General features: G+C 40.2%; 1 protein-coding gene and 1 pseudogene across 1 annotated transcript in view; both read right to left on the bottom strand.

Moving 5' to 3' along the window:
- The window catches only part of LOC149167794 (PQ-loop repeat family protein / transmembrane family protein), a 338,289-nt gene that overhangs the window by 292,665 nt on the left and 25,277 nt on the right, over positions 1 to 20,347 (bottom strand). The window lies entirely within an intron of this gene.
- Positions 11,946 to 14,402, bottom strand: LOC149167795 (uncharacterized; annotated as a pseudogene).

The raw sequence follows: 20,347 nt of genomic DNA, 5'->3' as shown, positions 1-20,347 counted from the left end.
GAACGGAGATCATCTCAGTAGCCTAGGCTACAAATTTGCATGAAACGCCGAAACGTTTCGGAGTTTCCAAAATGGGTATGTTTAGAAACGTCATCTCCCAAAAATGGAAATGTCAGCCGAAACATTGACTGAAACATCATATATGTATATATATAATAATAACAAAAGTTATAAATAAGTGAATAACACATTATCTTGCAAGTAAAAAGGGAATAAGACCCATAGATGACAATTTAGAAGGAAAACCAAGACTATATTAACTCTCATAGATGATTACATGATGGTCGAGTTTCAGTCGAGTTTCGATTGAGTTTTGGGTACGAGTACGGCCCAAAACGCCGAGTTCCTAGAAGTTTTGTGCAGCATAGATTAAAAGTGACTGAGAAAATAGAATAATATAAAGTCATTTTACTAAAAGAAAAGGTGACCCATGGTATTAGAATAACCATCACACTAAAAGAAAAGTGGGAACTCATTCATGAGGACATGATTGGATGATTTTGTTAATTAATTTTGTGGGTTCACTGAACTTTGTATGGGGGTTTGTAACCCTAGTGTAGAACTTCTTCGGGGCTGAAGCTATCCTCCCTAGGGATCAAAACCAATGTTGGTGGTGAAACACCCACCCTAGCTAGTCAAGAGGGAGAACCACTTCAGGTTCATAAGTGGTGCTTAATGAGGAGGAGGATTGAAAATTGTCAGAATCCGAGGTTCAGGCAGTTGATGTAATTGCAGCAGATCGAGATCATTCCAAAAAAGGCAATTACATTACAAAGGCCAAGTTAATTGGGGGCAATGAAATATCTTCAAGAAGGCTGAATCATTTCAGTATTTTTAGAGGCTGAATTTTGGAGCCAGATGAATTGTGTGCAATTACAATTACAGCTAGGGTTGATTATAAAGGAGTTTTGCCAGATTTCCAAATCTAAATTAATGTAAATTTCTCTTCGGTTTATTTAATAAAATTTGTTGGAATTTTTGGTGTGGTATTTCTTTTAGAAAATTGTGGTCACTGGCTCTCCAAACTCTCAGTTGAAATTTATTTAAATTTATGGAAAAATTGTCAGTGGAAATTTTATAAAAAATCTGGGATAGAACAATTTTCCAAAAATTATTAAAAAATTAAAAGTATATATTATAGTGGTATCAGAGATGGTTTTCCTGCCAACCTGAAGGGTTTCTTTTGAGAAATGTTGCAACGGGGTCGTGCCAAAGATTAAGTCAGGCGCATACACAAAGATTTGTAGGGCTGATTATTTAGCAAACTTTTGAGCAAAAAAAAGAATGCCAAACTAAAGAAATCGTGGGATGGAAACCCTAGGCCAAATTGAAGTAAATCGTGGGCAAAAAGGAGACCAAACTAAAGAAATCGTGGGGTAGAAACCCTAGGCCAAATTGCAAATTGAAGAGTTGAGTTCTGTTGCAGCGCTGAAGTAGGGAAGCTGAGTTAGATTATCGTGGTTGCTGAGAGAGCATTTTTGTGGCTACTGAGAAAGTGAACTATGGACGAGTTTACAGGGTGAGAAATTCATAAGGTAAAACCCTGTAGTAGCGCATCTCCATACTTAGGAATATGACCAGATTTTTTCACTACAATAATTGATGTGTTGTAGCTTAATTTAATGTGTATTGATTTCTTTTATGGATGTCGAGTTGCTCAGAGGCTAACGACCAATTTAATACTGAAGGCCGATTTAATTGCAGGAGTATTTAAAGATTGCTACAGAATAAATTCATAAAGGGTGCGAGGTGGTTGAGAAAAGCCAAACCATTTTTACTAGGCTGACTTAGTGGAGCCAAATTCATCCTTCGAAGTGTCATTTGGAAGCTGAATTTCTTATGTAGGTTGAGTTTATTTGAGGGGTCAAGCTAGGGTTCGAATTCTTCTTGCAGAGGACAAATTCCCATATCTAAATGTAGCAAAAGGGCCAAATTATTGCTAGGTTTTGAAATTTTTCAAAGGTCGAGTTTAATTAAGGCTCAAATTATCCTAGACAAATTAATTCGTTGTGGAGGACGAGCCCAAATTTCTGGAGGCCGAAATCTTGCTAAATCCAGCATAAATCGCTAGGGTTCGAGCTTGTATTCGTTGTTGCAGGTAAAGGTTTGAATTATCTTTAGCAGAGGTAGGTCATCTAAGGTCGAAATTTATTGAAGGAAGCAGCAGTGGCTCTAGAGACCGAGATTACTTTCAAAAGTCGTGTAGAAGTGCCCGCATATCTCTTTGAAAGGTGAAAACATTCTGCCAAGGTTCAAGCTTATGTGCAAGGCAAAACTTAGGGTTTTAGAGACTAAGTTTCCTTGAGGGAGACGAGTGGAGGCCAAGTTTTCTCTGATTGAATCTCCTTGTAAAGCCAATCACATTTATGAAGTCTGAGTTATCTCAAGGCAGAGGTTCAAGACACATTGCAAGTGGATCATCAAGTGCTACAGCGAATCATAAGAGTGAAGGTTGAACAAAAGGTCGAGTCCTTAGGAGGCAGGGTCTTTGTTTGTTGATGTGATGGAATCAACTGTTTATATCAAGTGAATGATCAAGCGATTAGCATTCTTCTTGAATCAGTACAACAGTACACACATTATTCCTTGTCAATGTTTTCATGGAGAAAAGAACAAAACAGAACAAGAAGACCTTTCCCAAGGGGATTCCATGCTACTCTTTAGCACAAGCAACCGAGGAACCGACAAAAAGAAAAGTCACAAACTGGCTCTTCATACTTGGATCAGATTTGAAGATTATGAAGACTGGACATGTCCTTTCTAAATTGGAGGAGTTAGACTCATGTTTGTCCAAGGTAGACCAATCTGATTGGAAAATTTTAAGTTGGGCTTTGAAGCCATCAATGCTTGCCTTGACCTAGCACAAGTTTTTGGAACACCCTTGTGAAGAGGTAAGACTTGTAGTTGCTTCTTGCCTTAGTGAGATCATAAGGATAACTACTCTTGTTCCCCCTTACAATGATGACATTTTAAGAAAGGTTCTACAATTGATTGTAGAGAGCTTGCATGGATTGCGTGATATTGAGGGCCCTATCTTTGGTAAGAGGCTTAAAGTCTTAGAAATTATGGCAAGAACTAGACTCTGTGCCATTATGCTCAATCTAGAATGCAATGGCTTAATTATTCAAATATTCCAATGCTTCCTCACCAACATCTGAGAACATCATCCATACATTGTTAAAACCTGCATGCAAAATATTTTGTCTTTAATATTATGTGTAGAGGATGCCATTTGCAAGCGGTTGTGGTCAAAGTTGTTGGCTATTTGGAGGAAGGAGCGGTTTGTTTTGCTTGTTGCTCATGGATTCTCAGAAAGATTGGTTGAGCATAACTTACAAGAGCACAAAAAGCAAATGACTAAAAAAAGAGATAAATTAAATGAGGTTCCAAGTCACAGGATATTCCAGCAAGGGTAAGAACCAAATAAGAAGGAAGCAAAAATTGTCCATTAGGTCAGGGGGCATGGACAGCTAGTCACTTGGGTGGAGTTAGTAATGGAAAGGATCTATTGCAGCCAAACAAAGTTGAGGACAACAAGGCAGTTGTGACTACCAAGTCTGGAGACAATGCCATACTTCAAGAAGAAAAATTGGTGGAAGAAGAAAGGGTAGGTGAAGCACATTCTTCGTCATCTTCGAATACCATAACACAAGAGGATGACAATAGCATTAACACTCAAGATTGGATGGGTGAGCTGAACAGGTATGAAAATTCTACAAATTTGCAGGGACTTGAGGAGAGGCATATTTTGCAGCAAAAGAATAATGAATCACCTCTTCTGGAGAACTCATCAAAGGCTCAAACAGCAGTATTGGATGATATGGTTGAGCATTGACACTATGGACCAGCCATTAATGAAGTGTAAGCAGGCATGAAGACATCCATCATGGCTATAGGGCTTTCAAATAATAGTCACCAGGAACATACTTGGGAAGAGATTAAAAAGGACCTTTCAGCAATAAAGGAGAGAACCAGGGCACTAAAGGACACAATACTACAACAAGACAATGCACTTAAAGACTTGGGAGTCAAGTGTGCTAGGACAAATAGCAATCTTTCCAGTATGGAGAACCAATTAGAGTTGTTAATGGAGCAGCAACAGAACTACACTTTTGAGTTGTGGAGTAGTCCTTTTTAGCAGTACATAGACAGGGCTTGCAGCGCCAGCCATTTTCAACCCTCATACAGATGAAGGGATGACATATAAGATTGGGATCAATGAGGAAGCAAGAACCCAATCTTGTAGGTTGTTTGTACAGGAGGACTAGCATATTGGGATACAAAATTAGGAAGCATAATTTTTGCACAGCAGGATCCCAATTGCAATCAAAGTAGTGCAGCATCAACATGGTGGGTTTTTTCGAGGATTGCAGATGATGAGTGGAAGAGAAATTCTTTGGGAAGTCAAGGACTCTAGAGGTGCTATGGTTGGATGGAAAGAGGTTAGGAGTTGGTATCTGACTAAGTGGGTGATACTTCTAGCCAAGGGTACAGCACAGTAGGAACCCTTGGATATTGGGGATGATGGATTCCCTATTTGGCAATGAGATCCAGGTGGATCATTCCATCACATGGCCAAACTGGACAAAGTGATGGCTCATGACATGGGGTTTCTAGAAGAAGAAAAAGGCATCACGACAGAGACCCTTCCTGGGAGACTAGCAGCATACACTCCGACAAGAATTCTTGTTGATTGGATATTCCACTTATTGGTGGAATATTCCAATAACAAGGTATCCTGTGAGTCAAAGCTTCCCGTGTGGTTGTTGCTGTGGAAGATGAATGCAGTAGAGGAAGGGGCATTGGTGTTCAAGTTCCTGACGGCAGATTTCTAGTCTACAACTATATCAAATTGGAGCATGCTAATTCATGGATGGAATGTTGGAAGGCAAACAAAGTGTAATGTTCTAGGGTAATTTTCCCTAGGGTTTCCTATGACTATTGTTTTCCTTTTCTAATATAATAATAAAAATTGTTGAACAATCAATTCCAAGATTCACAGCAGAACACAGCATTGTTCATGATTCAGTTCCTTTACAAAAAAACAATAGAACAATAATCCTGACAGAGCAGTGTATATCCTTCAACTATATATTAAATCCAGCAATACAAGAGTAAGTTATACAATCAATGGCAACGCAATACATAATCCAACCAGAACGACTATTTGTCCCACCTAATAGCTATGAGCTACTCTTAACAGCTATGGTTCATAAATCCCGAAATTAGCAAGCTGAATACCCTAGCTGGAAATCTTCGCTACTGAATTTTCATGTGAGTTTGAACCCTCGACTATGCATTAGACCCTAGCTTGGCCTAGTCACAATAAAAAAGGTTCGCCTGTAGGAAGGAGAAACAAATATTTAGGTTGACAACATGCAAGATAGTGAAGGAAAGGAAAGACAAAATAGGGCAGAAAACATAATTATTAAAGGGGTGAAAGACTATAGGAAAAATGAATGTACTCTTGACCTTGCAAGAGACTTCTTGAAAGACAAGGTGTTATGGCAAGGACAAATATGCCAAGCATGGAGGGTGGGTAAGTTTATCGGGGAGAGAGCCAGGCCCATAAAAGTCATTATGCCTAGCTTGCGGGATAAATATATCATTCTAAGCAAGAAACATCTCTTGAGGGGTTTTCATTTTTTCCTAGAAGAAGATTTAACTGTAAAACAACAAAAGGAAAGAAAGGAGGAAATTTTAAAGGTTGGGGCAGCAAGAGATGAAGGAAAGAGAGCATGGATTTATAAAGGCAAAGTCGTGATAGCACGATTTGGACCTCCTTCCAGAACAGAGCAGCAAGATGGTAACAAAGAAGAGGCAACAAACTCTTCAACAGGAGATCAGAAAGCAAGGTCAACATGGGAAAACAGGGACAAAGACTCAAATGTGAGTTTTGCATGTCAAAATAAATAGCAATCAAGTCATACCCAGGTTTCCTTAAGATTAGTTTGTTGGAACTGCAGAGGTTACCCATGGAGACGAGGACCTAGGTTAGGGCCTATTGCAGAAAATAGAGACATAATTTGCCTCATAGAAACACATGAGAATTAAGGGTGCAAGACACCTTTGTTTGAAGGATACTGGAAGATGGCAATGTGGAACAAGGCAGCAAGGAATGGCAAAGGGCACAGGGGTATCATGGTTTTAGTAAGGGAGAAAGAAGGTCGTCTCATTCAATTAGAAAAAGAAGACTCAAATAAGCAATTCATTTGGTTTAAAATATCAAAAAATGGAAACCACATCAGAATTGCAACATGCTATTTTGCACCGCAGATTTCAAAAATCTACAAAGGTAGAGGGCTTGACCAAAAAGATCCATTTGTAGCTTTAAAAGCGAATGTTGCAACATATTCGCAGCTGGGTGAAGTCCTTATAGTGGGTGATTACAATGTTAGGACTGCAAGTGAGCAAGCTAGCATTCTTTGTTGTAAAGATGATTGTGACCCTATTTGGCTTACAGAAGAAAGTAATCATCAGTGGGAAAGAATTTCAGAGGATAAGGGCTGCAATCTCTTTGGTGAACAATTGCTTACTCTATGTGGGGCCTTTGATTTAGTCATTTGTAATGGCTTGACTAGATGGGCAAAGGCCAGTAATTTCACTTGCAATACTTACAATGGAGCAAGTGTGGTAGATTATGTAATTTGCTCGCATGGTTTGTGTGAGAAAATGGAAGAAGTTTTGGTTGGAGATCAGCTATGGGATTTGAAATCAGATCACAAGCCAATTTATTTATGTTTCTCTTGGATTGGAAAGAAACAATTAGAGTCAAAAATTCAGCATGTCCAACAAAATCTCCCACAGGGCAGAATTCTTTTGACCCCAGAAAATTGTAATACCTTCAAAATGACGCTAGAGAGGCTCTTCGAGAAGGAGAAAATTACAATTCATAGCCTTCATAGTCATGAATTAACACATTTAATTCAATGCGCACTTGCAAAGTGCAAAAGAACAAAAATTAAGAAGTCTGAAACAAATTGCTTTCCGGTTAATGCTTGGTTTGACGAGGAATGCAAAAAGGCAAGGAGAATGTGGAAAGAGTCAAACAAGGATAACATAAAGCTCAAATCTTACAAGCAGTTATTAAGCAATAAAAAGGCTGATTTCATGGTTTCAAGGAGGGAAGAACTAATCTTCCTTGGGAAAAATAATCCCAAATTATTTTGGAAGGAGCTCCAACCGAAAAAGATACAAATTGGAAATGATATTATAGCTTCTAAATGGTTTGACTATGCAAGACAACTCTATGAGGAGGTTCCCAAGGTTGACCCTCCCCCCTTGGTCAGCACTAATACTGAACTCTTCACGGTACAAGAGGTAGAGATGGGTATCAAGAAGTTGGGTGTTGGAAAAGCAAAAGACTTAGCTGAACTCCAAGAAAAATATCTAAAGTGGGGCTCAAAGATTCTTGCACCTCACATTACAAAAATATTCAACAACATCATACAACAATGGCTCCCCACAGATTGGACAACTAGTCTGGCAATACCTGTTTTCAAGAGCTGTGACGTCAATAATCCCTCCAATTATAGGACCATCATGATAAACCCTTTGTTTGCAAAGCTATTTGGAAGCATGCTAGAAAACAAAATTAGCAAGTGGGCAGAAGAAAGAGATAAGCGTGCTAAAGGGCAAGCAACTTTTAGACCTAAACATTCCACAGTTGATCATTGCATAACTTTAAGGCGCATCAGTGAAAAGGTTTGGGAGAAAAAGGAAGAAGTCTTTTGTTGCTTTGTTGATTTCAGAAAAGTGTTTGACTCGGTTCCTAGGGATAAAATTTGGCACACAATGGAGGAACTTGGGGTTCCTAAACATTTGAGAGCAACTGTGCATAGGCTATATGAAGAGGTAAAAGTCAAAATTAGAACTTCAGCAGAAATTTCTAAAAGTTTTAGAAGTGATATTGGGGTCAAGCAAGGTTGCCCACTGTCTCCTACCCTTTTTGGTTTATCTATCGACAAGCTTGAGGAGTGGTTAAATTCGGAAGGGGGTGATGGTATCTATTTGTGCAAGTTTGTTATAAGGCTTCTTTTGTATGCAGATGACCTTATTCTGATTGCTAAATCGGCTCTTGGTTTGCAAGAGCAATTACTATCCCTTGAGCATTTTTGTATCAGTGTGGGGATGCAAGTCAATATCAGCAAAATGAAAGTAGTGGTCTTCTCTAAGAAAAGAAAACATAACCAGCATAAGTTCTACTTTGAAGGCAACATTCTAGAAGAAGTTGCAGATTACAAATACCTCGGAATTGACTTCAACAAAAATCTAAGCTGGAATGGTTGTAGAAAGAAAAAAACTTTGGGGGGCTGAAAAGAATTTTATGCTTTTCAAAATAGGTGTAGAGAGGCAGAGTTATGGGACTCGAAAACCACTCAAACTCTTTTTGGGCTTCTAGTGATTCCGGTGATTCTCTATGGTTATGATCTGAAATCACCCGTAAATGACCTCAGAGAAATAATGAAGGTATTACAGACTCAAGTGTTGGGGTGTGCCTATGTTATTTTATGCAACGGATCGATAAGATTGCAAAATACACAGACACTGAAACAATAAGAGAACACAGTAAGCAAACACATAAACACAACAAATTTAATAAGGAGTTCACCCAATCCTCCTAGGCTACGTCTCCTGGTCCAACCTTCAGTGGTGGCCTTTCTATTGTGTCTTAAAGCAGAGTTTTTACAATAAGGAGCTCAATTTGAGTCTCACTTTAACAGATGATGATCAGTAGGATTGTACTTGGATTCCCCAAGTCTCTAGAGTACATAGACTCCCCTTACTGAATCTCGACCTCAACTGGTCTCAGTGGTATGAGTCCAATTTGGTACTCAATACCTGACAGGTATACACAGAAGAGTTGCTTGAACCTCTCAAGCCTTCTCCGGAGTTCACAGACTCTTAGACTCTCTCTGTTTCTGTCTGATCGACGCTGCCTATGCTCTACAGGTCAGCTCGGCTTCTCTGTTCTCTGCAATTCACTTCTTTCTTGCCTTTCGGCTTTCTGCTTCTCTTTCTCTGCTTCTTTTCCTGCTCCTTTTTCTCTCTGTCTGTTCGTGGCTTAAAGCCAATCTGCTCCCTGACTGTTCGTTTCTGCTTCCCGGCTCTCTGGATCTCCTGCCTCTGTCCGCTTGAATTCCCCTGCTCTGCGTCATCATCACTGTGTAACGCTTCACAGAGAGGTGGCCACTTGTTTTCTCACGAACTAAGTGTCAGTTCTCTTTGAACAGTCATTATTTCCGTTGCTCCAAGATTGCTCGCGAAACTAATTCCTCTGCCAACTCATCGGTCATGCCGGACCTCAAATCTTATATGACTCAGCCTATTTCCCCGTCGAATCTGGTCATCCATCGGATCATTTCTCCGCCGTTGATCTGGAGCCTCCAGATCCTACGGTCTCCGTCCATATCGCGTGGTTAAGTAGCATGACCTTTACCCGCGCGATGTGAGCAGTTTTCTCTCTCATCCACTAGACACATGTCACCCAGTGTATGGCATCGGGCAGGACTCGGTCGAACCCGCTTACCGCTTGAAGCCCTTCCGATATCCTACCGATTTTAGCACGGGACCCGCCTTCTGACGGAATCAGTGATTTCCGTACGGTTTTATGCTTTTCCTCGTGACCGAGCGCTTGGGGGCTTTCCTTCACTGAGGGGGGCGCCCTGCGATACGCAATTAGCGCTAATGGCGTATCAAAAACTGCCTCTATTTTTGGATTTGACCTCCCATTTGTCAAATTGTGCCAGTGCGTGGTCACCATGGGCCAACGGTCTGCGTGCTTCGGCCGAGGGTCCTCGTTGTTCTGTGCTGACCACAAATTGCCATTGTTCAGAGGTAATTTCTGATAAGCTTCGACATACATAATACTTTGAAACTTCGGTATGAGTTTTACAGAGTTCAGGGAACTTTAAGAGTATTTAAGGATCCAATTCGGATCAGGTTGTGAACTGTGGGCTAGTAGTACCTCCGACATGCAGTGGAGACAAATTGAAAAAATTCAGAAGCATTTGATTACAAACAAATTTAAGATTAAAAGTGCAGTTCCTTATGATATCTTGTTAAGTGAAACAAGGACTACTCCTATTGAAGCAATTGCTATGGTGCAAGTCATAAGGTATTTAAAAAAATTTGAGCAAATGGAAGAGGGTAGATGGCCTAAGGTTGTCTTTAATGATAGATTGTGCAAGAGCAAAAAAACTTGGATGCAGCAAAATAACAAATGGTTTAGTAAATGGGGTATTTGCTTGAACACGTGTCCCATAAACAGCAAAGAAATAAAAGCTTTTGTTATGGAAAAGTTCCACAAACGTACTTGGGATAAGGAGCTAGGAAGAAAGAAAAATTACTATATTGAAGTGTTTAATCCCACTCATAATCATCAACCAAAAGCATACATAGAGGCCAATATCTCTTGGAGAGCCAAAATTCTTATTGCTCAGTTAAGGACTAATTCTCATCAACTCCGTTGTGAAACAGGGCGCTGGAAAAAGCCAAAGGAAGTGTGGGAGGAAAGGGTATGCATTTTTTGTTCTTCCGAAAAAGTGGAAACAAAAAAACATTTCATTTTAGAATGTAAGGCCTTCAAAGACAACAGGGAAAGTTATGCAGATATGCTGGCAGCTAGCTCTTGGGATAATCTATTTAGCGAGGGGTTTGTCGAGAAGCTGGGAGCATTTATTTTGAAGCTTCACAGAAAAAGTGCCGAATACATCAAGCAGATGAAGAAGCAATCTGTCCCATAGGCTATCTTTAGCCTCATGGACGTTAAAATAATTTCTTTCTTTCTCCTTGCGATGGTTTAACAGACTTTGGCCCTCCATTGTTTAGGATCCGAGCTACAGAGAGATTCGGGTTGCAGAAGAATGCTCCTGGCGTGGCTATACCGGTTAATTTCTCCACAAACTTGTAATCGGATTTTCCAAAGATTTGTTTTATACACTTCGGAGGCCACCAAAATAAGTCACTGAAAAACCAAACTTCAGCACTTCGCTGACCACAACACGTTCCGTTTGCTTCAGAAACGGGTACAGGAAAGTACATATGATTCTCTTATGTCTGCTTCAAAATTGAGTATAGAAGAAATGTGCATCGTTTATCTTGCCCTTAACACTTCACTGGCCTTAGCAACAGAACAGATCACAGAGAGCGTAATTTTGGCATTCGATTTTCTCAGAAAAGTAATACCCCTTGCTCTTCTTTTCTTTTAAAGCCCCAGATCAAGATCGATAACCACAGAGGGTCTCGCTGTCTTTCAGATGGCACGCCTGTGCCCAAACCAAGATAAACAGAAGATCGCGCTATCTTTTAAGAAAGTGGCCCTATGCCAGACAAAATCTCAGACCAGAGTTTCGCTGTCTCCTCAAAGATATTCCTATGCCAGAACAAAATGGAGAAAGGATAGGTTGGGGTCAACTAGGTTGGAATATTTCACCACCGAAATTGACAAGTAGAAAGGGGTCTTAAAACCCTCAAAGCCTCAGGCTCAAGAAAAATACAAAGAGATGATCCAAATGAATTCTACCCTCTTGTATCTATAGATTTTCTTGAGGAGATTGTCTCTTGAATTGATTGAGTGAAGTTCACTCAAAACCCCAACTTGGGGTTTCTTTGCCCAGCTGCCCCAAAACTTGCCGAGACATTGAGTACTTTGGGGTTTTCCCTTTTATCAAGGACTATAACCTACGAGGATCGATAGACTACTTCATCTCTTGAGCAATTAATTTCTTGGGAACAATACAGTCCCCCCTTCCCGACATTGTTTGTCCTCAAGTAATGACAAGTCCATTAGATCGATGTATTGTACCCACTGGAAAGTACTCTTGGGAATGTCTTGTAAATTTCCAGGCCTAGTCTGCTTTCTTGTGTCTGCTTGCTCGAGGTTGCCTCTCAGGCAACTAGATGACTTTCAATGTGGACTGTAAGGTGCAGATGATGGATGACTTTCAATGTGGACTATACGGTGCAGATGATGGATTGGGAGAAGTCAAAGCCCTATCTTGGATCATATTGATTTCCTGCTGCTGAAGTGTACTACCACTGCCACTTGCTGAGATACTATCAAGGGAAAATCGTCGCAGCTGCACAGGCCATTTTTTAACTTCATCCCCACCTACTGTAAAAATTGCTTTCTGCCATTCTTGGCTTTCAAGTTCATAAAAGCACCCAATGCATGCAATCACAATAGTCCTTGGTCTGCAACCACCTACATCAGGAGTCCTGCTAGCTTTGAGAATCATTTCTGCCATGAGGACTTGTACAACAAACTTATATATACTCAACCCAAATAGAGTAGGAACACTTAAATTCACTGTTTCATCTAGGGTGGCAGCATGGTCTAGAATCTTCCCAATTTGACTATAATTTAACAACCTCCTTTCTCTAACTGGACTGTTAACTATTGCTTCAAGAGGACTGTAAACTTCCACAACAGTCAGATTCGGAAGCTCTGTTTGCAGCTTCTTAATCTCAGGCCAAGTAATCTTGCAAGCTTGCAAAGATAAAGAGGTCAAATTTTTCAATGGCCTGAGATGCTGTAGATGAGTATTTGAAACATTCAATGAGACAAGAGCAGTCATTCCTGAGATAAATTCTAAGGCACCATCAGTGAGTTGGAAGTTTTGTGATAAATTTAATGATGTCATCGAAGTGAGATCTTTGATATTCTTGACCCCTGCATCTGTAATACTTCCACCACATAGCTCCAATGATTGAAGCTTCTTGGAGTATCTTAAACAACTTGTGCCATAATCTGTAATACGGGCTTAAAAAAAATCCAGATGTGTCAAGCCAGTTAGACTTGTAAGAGCAGACAATCCACTGCCTGTAACTTGTCATGTGTCCAGATTCAGAGGTTTAAGCGTTGTCAATCCAGATAGCTTTTGCAAGCCAATATCAGTTACTTGGGTGAATGACAGGTTCAAACTTTCCAAATTTTGTAGGACTGCCAAATGTTGGAGTCCATTGTTGCAAACTTCAGAGCCTGAGAAATCCAAGTTCATCAGAGAAGTAAGTTCATCAGAGAAGTAAGCCTTCCCAAACATTTCACTCCCTCGTCACCAACTCTGCTAGAATCCAAATTTAAGTTCTCCAAGTTTGTCAAGCCTTTAAGATGTACTAGGCCAGCATGTGTAATATTGTTATAGGCCATGTTCACAGTCTTTAAATTCAGAAGTCCTTCAAGCTTTTGGCATGACTTTATGTTGAGATACGTCAAAGCAACAAGACCTGAAATTGTATCCATGCATGCCACAGTCGCCGGACAACCATCCATGTTGAGTAAAGAAAGTTTTTTCAGACCTTTCAAAGAAACGATGCCTGAATCAATGACTGTACTTCGAGAAATTTGCAGCTCCTTCAAGTTTGTAAACCCAGCCAGAGACTTGATATCTGAGTTCTTTATACAATTGCACCATCCAATGTTCAATGCTTCTAATTTTGTAAGCCCTTTTAGAGGCACCAATCCACCATGAGTCCCTGAGCACATCTCCAGATCCAGGCTTGTCAAGTTCACAAGACCAGCTAAGTGAAGTGAAGTTTGCAAGACCTGTGACATATTCTAGTCCAGCATCAGAAATACGTTGACAATAGTTAAGATTCAGATACTGCAAATTTAGACAATTTTGCAATAGTGAAAGTCCTAAATCTGTCATGTCTGAACTAGAAATATCAACCGCCAGGAGAGATGGTCCCTGTGTTGCAAGAATTTCAAGCCAACTATCTTCCACACCAAGGTATTCTTCCAAAAAAACATCCTGAAGATTGCAGTCTTGAAATGCTTGGAGTGAAGTTAAGTTCTCCAAGTTTGTCAAGCCTTTAAGATGTACTAGGCCAGGATGTGTAATATTGTTATAGGCCATGTTCACAACCTTTAAATTCAGAAGTCCTTCAAACTTTTGGCATGACTTTATGTTGAGATATGTCAAAGCAACAAGACCTGAAATTGTATCCATGCATGCCACAGTCATCGGACAGGCATCCATGTTGAGTAAAGAAATCTTTTTCAGACCTTTCAAAGAAATGATGCCTGAATCTGCGACCATACTTCGAGAAATTTGCAGCTCCTTCAAGTTTGTAAACCCAGCCAGAGGCTTGATATCTGAGTTCTTTATACAATTGCACCATCCAATGTTCGATGCTTCTAATTTGTAAGCCCTTTTAGAGGCACCAATCCACCATGAGTCCCTTAGCCATCTGCCAATACTCTCGCTGATTTTTCGATTGGACAGCTCTAGAAGAGAAAGAGCTTTCCCATGTTCTTTGCCAATGTCCACTGCTATACACGGGCTCATTGGCCATCTAAGGCTGATACTTCTACTAGGCCTCCCTGAACCACCTTGTTGGAGGTCTTCTACACTGCCTTGTTCTCTTCTTCTTGAACAAGCTCCACCCATGAAGTCTAAGTGAATATTCTCTCGAAAGTGTTTTCTCCTTTTTCTTGAAATAGGTCTAGTGAGAGATTGTCAACATTATCGTGAGTGTGCATGGCTTCCTGTGAGTTGCTATCCAATTGAGTATCCTTTAGGAAGATATTCTTTATTTCCTGATACGTCATTATTTATTTCTCTATTTCCAGCTTCAGTTATCAATTCACAAGCCTGTCCTTCAGGGCCAGTGAAAGTAGACACTGGGCATTCTTTCTCCTCTATTTCTAGTTTTTCTTCATTTAATTCCATAAACTTTCCAGTGCTTGAAGCAAATATTTGCAAATCATTTTCATGGTTCCTTTCTTCCTTTTGCTAGACCCTCACAGGCACTTTTCTGCTTCTCATATAGCCATGACCAAACATTGGATTGTGACTTTGCTTCAGTTTCTCTTGTGCTTTGCTTTACTGGCTTGGGCTTATCGTTAGTGTCGCTTGATTTGTTTTTCTTGCAGCTAGCCCAAAAATCGTTCCATTTACCTGCCTTCTGTTGTGTGCCCTCATTCTTCAATGCCAGTGTTTGATCAGACTTGGAGGTCATGGGTGGGCCAGCTATTATATTCTGCTGAGTGGGTTGCCCAAACGTGCCCTGCCCAAAAACTGGAGTTGATGTGCTACCAAAACCACCAGAAACAGTTGGTTGTGCCTGACCAAAATTACCAAAAGAAAATGCACCCTGTGTCTAGGCATGATTTGGTGATTGAAGCCCGTTGAACAGGGAAGGAGTTGATTGTATGATACTCTCCGGCTTGCTCTGCAACATCATTGTTGATGTGTTGCTAGGGAACAAGTTGTTGTCAAAAGCAGGAGTTCTTTGGCCAAAATTTGGTGTTGAAGATTGAATCATTCCAAATGACTGAGTACTTCTAAGGGGCGAGCTCCTGTCATTAGATTCAGAAGATTGATCTCTTTTATTCTTTGCCTCCAACTTCTTCAATTCCTCAAAAGCCCTTTTGTTCCAATATTGCAATTCTTTCATGGTTTCTGCGTACTTCTTTTCCAACTGCCACCAAGGTTTTGCATACTCCTCACCGAGTTCCATCTTTAAACACCCTCCAGGCTAGCAGGCGAGCCAGCTTTGATACCACTGTAATGTTCTAGGGTAATTTTCCCTAGGGTTTCCTGTGATAATCGTTTTCCTTTTCTAATATAATAATAAAAAATGTTGAACAATCAATGATGCAATACTCTTTAGCAGAACACAGCATTATTCATGATTCAATTCCTTTACAAAAAACAATAGAACAATAATCCTGACAGAGTAGTGTATCCTTCAACCGTATATTAAATCCAACAATACAACAATAAATTATACAGTCAATGACTATGCAATACATAATCCAGCTAGAACGACTATTTATCCCACGTAATAGCTATGAGCTACTCTTAATAGCTATGTTTCATAAATCCTGAAATTAGCAATCTGAATACCCTCGCTGGAAATCTTCGCTACTGAATTTCAACGTGAGTTTAAACCCTCGGCTTTGCATTAGACCCTGACCTGGCCTAGTTCAAGATTACACTTCAAAAAATTCAGACTTCGGTCCTGTACTGTTATAGGGTCACACAATAAAAAGGGTTCGGTTGTAGGAAAATACTCCTTGCGATGCTATAACAGTCTTCGACCCTCCTTTGTTTAGGATCTGAGCTACAAAGAGAACTGGGATGCAGAAGAATGCTTCCTGAGTGGCTGTACCAGTTAATTTCTCCACGAACTTGTAATCAGATTGTCCAGAGATTTGTTTTATACACTTCGGAGGCCACCAAAATAAGTCACGGAAAAACCAAACTTCAGCCCTTCATTGACCACAATAAGTTTCGTCTGCTTCAGAAATGGGTAGAAGAAAGTACATATCATTTTCTTACGTCTGCATCAAAACTGAGTATAGAAGAAATGTGCATCGTTTATCCTGTCCTTAACACTTCTTTAGCCTTAGCAACAGAACATATTACAGAGAGCATAATTTTGGAATTCGATTTTCTCATAAAAGTAATACTCCTTGCTATTCTTTTTTTTAAAGCCCCATATCAAGATTGATAGCCACATAGGGTCTCACTATCTTTCAGATGGTATGCCTGTGCCCAAACCAAGAATAAGATAAACAGAAAACATCACTATCTTTTCAGAAAGTGGCCCTATGCCAGACAAGATCTCAGACCATAAAGAGTTCCGTTGTCTCCTCAAAGATATCCTTGTGCCAGAACAAAATGGATAAAGGATAGGTTGGTGTCAACTAGGGTGGAATCTTTCACCACCGAAATTGACAAGGAGAAAGGGATCTTAAGACCCTTAGAGCCTGAGGCTCAAGAAAAAAAACATAGAGATGATCCAATCCAATGATGATCCAAATGAATTCTACCCTTTTGTATTTATAGAATTTCTGTAGGGGATTGTCTCCTTAATTGATTGAGTGGAGTTCACTCAAAACCCCAACTTTGGGTTCCTTTACCTAGCTACCCCAAAACTTGCCCAGACATTGGGTACTTTGGGGTTTTCCCCTTTATCAAGGACTATAACCTACAGGGATTGGTAGGCTACTTCGTCTCTTGAGCAATTAATTTCTTGGGAACATTACACAAAGCACCAAGGGCACCTTGTTTTCATCCACATTACTAGTCGACTTCTCAAGTGGATGAGATGCTTTTCCATGGTTTCATCTCCTGACCATGACCTTAGTTCAGTTTTGCAGCAGCAAGAAAAGTCAGTTGAATTGTAGTATTGATGGAAAAAAAGAAGAAAATTGTGAGATATGCTACTTCCTTAGGGGTCAAGAACCATTGTAGAAGCCCTCTCCTTATTAGGATCGATGGAGCATGTGGTGGTAGCACCTAAGGCCCTTAGGAGGTAGTTGTGTCAACATTTGGTCTCCACGGGTATCTAGATCTGTTTTTGACGTAGCATTCATGAATAGGTCACCATGTGGATATGCCACATACAAGGGTGTGTATTCAGATGTTGGCATTATGATTCAAGTGTTGTCCTTGATGGCAACTCACTCAGAGGTTGGTACAGATGCTCAGAAGTTGGTACAGGAGATGGCAACTTAATCAGAAGACAGATCCTAGTACAGCTTGCCAAGGAAGTTCATACACGCAGGTTTGTTAAGACCAAGTCGCGTGTACACGCAGGTTGGCTTCAGAAAAAGCGCGTGTATGTGGAAAAGTACCTTTGGTCCATGGCGGTTAGTCCTTGGAAGTTGTGCCTATGGTTTCGGACCATTATGTCTCGACGGACGTGTTGATCCCTAGTTTCGAGGTTGATGGTATTGTGTTTCTATGGTTTTGGCTCTTGGTATTGAACAAGGCCTAAGGCTATATAAGGAGAAGATCACTAGGCAAAGGAGTATGGATTGTGGGTGTCTGACGCAGTGAGAAGATCTGGTATTGCTGGTTATCTGTTCGGGACGCTTGGCAAGGGTCGGATCTGACAGCAAAGGCAGAAGTAATCATTTCTAGATCTGCACGCGGGTTGCCTTTGGAGAAAGCGCGTATACACGCGGTTTTGGTACAGTGAAGTAGCGTATGCATGATAAGTATTAATATTTCAGGTTGCTGCTGATTCTGGTGGTTGTTGCAGAGTTCTAGATTCTGGTTTGGGTTCTGTGTTCTTGATGACAGGGTTTCAGTGATTCGGTATTGGGTTGTTTAATGAATTATGATGCAAGTATAAGTTGATGATTGTATTGCGGTAATGTTTGCTTTGTACTCTTGGATCCAGTATGAAAATGTATGAAACGTGGTCCCTGAAGGTTGTAGGGTCAGCACCTACGTACTAGTAAATGGATCAGCTAGTACAAGAGCTGAGGGGGTTGTAGCTCCCTTCCAAAAGTAGTTGGAAAACGAGAGAGGGTTGTAGCCCTCTGCAGGTTGTAGCCTGCGTGCTGGTAAAGGACTGCACCAGTACATTGTAAAAGAAGTTTCTCATTAAAGAAGAAAGAGACAAATTGCAGCAGGTGGTTTTCACCCACATTGGGTTTCCACCTTATATCATGGTGTTCATGTGTGTGGCTTTTGTGTGATGATCTATTCTGTTATACTGCATCTGTTTACTGTTAATATGCTTAATAATATCCTGATGCATTTACTGAAGATAAGATTAACTGAATCATAAGATCTCTGCATATACGCTAGTTGCTTTAGACACAGTCGCGTGTACACGCGGGTTCACTTAACTGAAGTCGCGTATATGTTTCTGAGTATGAAATTGAAAAGTTTTATCTGATCTGATAATACTGATTCACCCCCCCCTCTCAGTATTATTTCCAACAATTGGTATCAGAGCAGGTCCTTCAAAGAAAGCTTGATCGCTTGAAGGAAAAGATCCATCAAATGGCTAATCCAGAAAGAGAGGCACACATCAGGCCACCAGTCTTTGACGGGAACAATTTTACTCACTGGAAGATAAGAACCACTGCATATCTACAGTCGCTTGGAGCAGAAGTTTGGGGAATCGTAGAAGGAGGATACAAATTCCCATCAGCAACTCCTACAGATCCAGCAGAGAAAAAGCAATATGAGCTCAATGCCAAAGTAGTTACTGTCCTATTGAGTACTTTGACTCAATCAGAATTTATGAAGATCATGCATCTCAAATCAGCTAAGGAAATATGGGACAAAATCGTTACAAGCTACGAAGGAGATGATCAGGTAAAAATAGCAAAGCTTCAAACTCTCAGAATCCGATATGAAACTCTTAAGATGCGAAGTAATGAAAGCGTAGCTAATTATTTCCTGCGTATGGATGAGATTGTGAATTGTATGAGGGATCTGGGTGAAGAATTTGAGGAAGTTGTCTTAGTTCAAAAGGTTTTGAGATCTCTGTCTACTAAATTTGATTCTAAAGTATCTGCCATAGAAGAAAAGGAGAATGTGCGGAAAATTACCATGTCACAGCTTCACGGGATCTTAACTGCTTTTGAAATGCGACAAGAGGTACCACCAGAGGCCGCATTCGAAGTGTCAGAGGAAGAAGATGAGGTAAATTTTGTCAAGAATCTTGAACGGGGATCTGGACGGTTCAAAGATAAGCTACCTTTCAAATGTTTTCTATGTGGTAGAGTTGGTCACTATGCTGCTAGATGTCCTCATAACAAAGAAAAGATATATGAAGAAGATGGTAGAAGCTATTATACCCATATTAAAAGTTCATTAAATGATAGTGAGGATATTAGAAGTCTCATGGCACATAAGAAGAAGAATGCTTCATCCAATAATAGCGAGGATATTAAAAGTCTCATGGCACATGAAGAGACGAATGCAGAAACTGAAGAAGTTGCCAAACTAAAAGAACTATTGGAGACAGAAACCAGGGTAAGGGAGAAATTGCAGGATATAGCAAAAGATCAGAGCACAACTATTCAGAGACTTGAATCAAAGATCCTCTCTCTAAAAGAAGATCTTGAAGATCAAGAACATGAAGTGATCAAACTAAAGCGACAAGTGGAAGAAGGGAGAAAAGTTGAAGAAGACCTAAGGAAGAAGTATCTGAAAAAGGAAGAACAACATCAAGTTGAGGTAAATATCTTGAAAGGTAAACTAGAAGAAAAGGATAAGCTTTTACGATTTCAAGATAGTTCTAAAGTCTTGGATGATATTCTTAATAGTCAAAGATCTCCTGCTATCAAGACTGGTCTTGGTTTTCATGAATATGTTGAAGGTGAATCTAGTTCACAAGGTGAGACAAGAAACTCTAATGAGAAATCTGAAATGCTCAAGGAACAACCAAGGAAAGAAATTCCTCAAGGAAGATCTTTTACTCCTAACTATGGACGTGATAGACGATTATTTCCTCCGCTGAATAATGTTGAATGTTATGTATGTCATAATCTTGGACATGTTGCAGCCAGATGCAGAAGTAGAATGGTTCAAGAAAGATCATCGCATCCCAGGTACTTCAGAGGGTATTGCTTTGCCTGCAATGCATA

The sequence above is a fragment of the Pinus tabuliformis genome, chromosome 5_1 (genome assembly GCF_031772625.1).
Source record: "Pinus tabuliformis cultivar Carrire ecotype Pingquan chromosome 5_1, CPIR1, whole genome shotgun sequence".
NCBI classification, from domain to species: Eukaryota; Viridiplantae; Streptophyta; class Pinopsida; order Pinales; family Pinaceae; genus Pinus; species Pinus tabuliformis.
The sequence above is the reverse complement of the archived record's forward strand: the minus strand, read 5'-3'. Positions and strand labels throughout refer to the sequence as shown.